This window comes from Microtus ochrogaster, chromosome 5, assembly GCF_000317375.1.
Source record: "Microtus ochrogaster isolate Prairie Vole_2 chromosome 5, MicOch1.0, whole genome shotgun sequence".
Lineage (NCBI taxonomy): Eukaryota > Metazoa > Chordata > Mammalia > Rodentia > Cricetidae > Microtus > Microtus ochrogaster.
The window spans coordinates 91000785-91004804 of NC_022012.1; positions in this window are offsets into that span (position 1 = coordinate 91000785).

Consider the following 4020-nt stretch of genomic DNA (forward strand, 5'->3'; position numbering starts at 1 on the left):
AAATTTTGTTTGTTTTTGTTTATTTGTTTTTGTGTTTTTAGACAAGGTCTTACTATGTATCCCTGGCTGGCCTTGAACTCTGAATGTAGAAACTAATAGAAATCTGCCTTCTTTGCCTCTCAAGTACTAGGATTAAAGGCATGAGCCACCCATGCCCAGACAAAAAAATAAATTCTTAAGAAAGAAAACAAGAGAAAGGAAGGAGGGAAGAGGGGAGGAGGGGAAGAAAGCCAGAAAAGAAACTTACCTCTGCCATAGAGTTAAAGTGCTTACCCCACAAGTGACAGGACCACAGTTTGCACTCCCAGATCCCACAGACGGTCCGAGTGGGTGTCCCAGCCACTTGTAAGTGGGGGACTCAGAAGGTCACAGTGTTCCTGGAGCATGCTGGCTAGCAAGACTAGTCGGTATTGATGAGCTCTGGCTCTGAGAGACCTTGCCTCAGTGAATAAGACAGAGAGCAATCATGGTGAATCGTGATGCCAATCTGGGGCCCCTAAACACACATGAGAACACAAGCACACACCATGCCTACTCACCACACATGCAATAATAGTAAAAAATAAAGGAAAATATAGTAACCTCTATCATCAAGATCAAGCAGCTACCATCTACTCTATCAAGAACTTACCAGTGAGGCTCAGTGGTTAGAGCACTGACTCCTCCTACAGAGGACCCAGGGTTCAGTTCCCAGCACCCACATAGTGGCTTACAACCATCCATAGCTCCAGTACCAAGGGGCCTGACACCAATTCTTTGTAACTCCACAGGTGCCAGCCACTCACATGGTGCACAGACATACATGCAGACAAAACATCTATGAAATTTGCTGAGTGCAAGATTCTCCGAGGCAGGTGTAATCACGCACACACACACACACACACACACACACACACACACACACACCTGTAACCCAAAAGTCAGGAAGCTGAAGCGAAAAGATAGCCATGAGTTTGGGACCAATCTCGGCTACATAATAACATACACACACACACACACACACACACACACACATGCACAGAGGGGGTATCTGAAAGCAAGAAGGCATATAACACATGCACACGAGTGTAACACTTGTGAACACTACTTGCTCTTCTCTTTCCTTTTGGTTCCTTTTGGTTGAGGGTTTTTACTAATGTCGCTGCTGAAGACATAGCCATTGGCAACCGCTCTACGTGATAAAACTTTTATGTTAAGTTGTGGCTAATCGTGTACTCAACCTCGTGTGACCCGATGAACTGATGGGAAGCAGGGGATAGACCCGCATTGCCCTGGCATGTTGAACGTCAGCAGCAGTCAGTACTTGGCTGCGTTTCAATGTTGCTCGTGTGGCCACTGCAAATGTTACAAGCCCTGGCTTCCTGGAAATAGAGGGTGGCCTCTGAAGAAGACCCACGACTCAGACATGATCCCTCCCTGTGAGGCTTCTGAAGTCCACCCTTTACCCATGACATCGCAGGAGAGCAATGACCGGTTGTGGATTTGAAGAGTTTATGATTTGACAACCCACAGGATTCAGAATCTGATCTTGAGCTGTCTCCATCCTGTGGCTAGGAGACAGCCAAACCTCTCGTTTCCTGAACTTGCCTGAACCCAGAATCTAGACTTTCAGTTGCGTGTTCCTGTTCATTAAGTTGTCAACAGCAGTTAGAAATGACCAGGTACCCTGCCGCCCTCTGGTCCCTGTCCCTAGAGTCGGGGCGGTAGCTATTCAATCTCTCCCTGACTGCCTTGGCTTAGTGCATGCAGTTCTGAAATCCTGCCATGGACTGCTGGAGTGCCCCCTTAATACTTGAGGGAGCCTGTATTAGTTACTCCCCTGGCACTGTAACTAAATTTCTGATAAAGACAATTTAAGGCGTGGTTCATTCAGACTCATTATTTAAGAGCTCAGCTCACCATGGCAGGGCCGGCATAGCAGCAGGAGCCTGAGACAGCTGGTCCCTTTGTACCCACCATCAGGAAGCAGAGAGAGACGAAGGTCGATGCTTGGTTCACATCCCCCTTTTTAGTCAGCTGGGGCCCTGGACCGTGGGATGTTGCTGCCCACATTCAGGGTGAGTCTTCAGTTAACTAGAAACTCCTTCAGAGATGTGCCCGACTGTCTCTGAGGTGGTTGTGGGCTCTGTCAAGTTGGCATCAGCGTCAGTCACCACAGGTGCCCGCTTGCTGAGTCCTCCCATGCAGAGAGACACAGGGGTCTCTTGGGGGGTTCTTCTGTGATGACACTAACTCCACTCAAGACGGCTGTCGTGAGCTAATCAACCCCCAAATCCTGGAGGGTGCACTTCAGTACATTCAATAAGAACAAATCATAGATCATGAACAGCCCAACCGTGGCACAAATCGACAATTTCTTATTTCAAAAAAAGCCAAAGTTGAACAGAAAATGGAAAACAAGCATAGTTTGCTGTATAGTTCAGTTAATAACATGTCTTTCTTATTTTTCTTTTTTTAAAGATTTATTTATTGGGGCTGGAGAGATGGCTCAGAGGTTAAGAGCACTGGCTGCTCTTCTAGGGGTCCTGGGTTAAATTCCCAGCAACCACATGGTGGCTCACAACCATCTACAATGAGATCTGGTGCCTTCTTAGGCATGTGCATATATAATAAGTAAATAAATTTTAAAAAAGATTTATTGATTTATTTTGGGGATTTTTGGGGAGGTTGTCAAGATAGGATCTCTCTGTGTAACAGCTCTGGCCATCCTGGAACCAGCCTCAAACTCACAAAGATCTGCCTGCCTCTGCCTCCCAAGTGCTGAGATTAAAGGTGAGTGCCACCACCACCAGCTAATAACACATTTCTATAGTCATAGTAAAAACTGAGTATCTAACTAAATTATATTTATCATTAGAGCAAGAGGGGGCAGCTGGGCGTGGTGACACAGGACTTGGGAAACAGGCAAGCAGATCTCTGTGAGTTCAAGGCCACCCTACTCCCGCCCATACTCCTGCCTCAGAAATGGTCAAAATGAAGCTTGCTGGGAGTTAGCACCCCACACTTAACTGCCTGGGAGTCAGCTCCCACACATTATTTCATGTTGTCTAAGTTCAGAAGCACTAGGGGACAGCCAACAGCAGGCAACACCCCCAACCGCGTCACGGCAGGATATAGGAGAACCTACAGAAAGGAGCTGGCGACCACCATGAACCAAGGCCCAAGTTTGCATCAGTCAGCTGATGCCAGGGCCTGGCTTGTTAGCCGTCGGAGTTCCGAACGCACAGTCCTATACTGGCAGCAGAGGCACCTAGCCACCAGCCCCTCCCTCCGACTTTCATTGCCAACACTACTACTGACAGGCAGTGCTCTCTCCCTGTGGGACGTATCTCTCCACGGAGGGCTCAGCGCTTCCCAAGTAACATTCCAACCCCGCAGTAAATTGCAACGATGTTGGAAAGTAGAGTCTGGATTGTGTTGGCTTCTGCAGATCAATCAAATTCCCCAGATACTAGCAACTGGCTGCAGGTACTGCTCTCTGTAGTTTCCACCACCTAAGAGGGACGACAAGCCAGAGCACTGAGCCGGCGAAGCAAGTAAGCCGTCTCCCAGCTGCCCCCCAGCGGTCAGAATGCGTCACTGCCGTTCGTCTGTTGTAATGCGTGTGGGTGTTTCCGGGAACTCTTTAAACTTTCCAAAATAGTGCCAGGGAAATAGCAGTAACCAAGAAATTACGTTAAGCAATTAGGGAGAGCAACGGGAAATCACGGTTTTGGGGTTTTTGTTGTTTTTTTCTTTTTTAAATAAAATACTCCAACCATAAACTTACAAAATCTGGTGTCAAACAGGATATTTGTTTCAAGTTGCAGAAGCCCGAAGAAAAGGAGAATTGCAACAAGGCCTAGAGAAGTTCCATGGTGAAGAGGGTAGAGTGGGTCTGCCCTCGGTGGGTCTGTACTCCGTGGGTCTGCCCTCGGTGGGTCTGCTCTCCGTGGGTCTGCCCTCGGTGGGCCTGCCCTCGGTGGGTCTGCTCTCCGTGGGTCTGTACTCCGTGGGTCTGTACTCCGTGGGTCTGCTCTC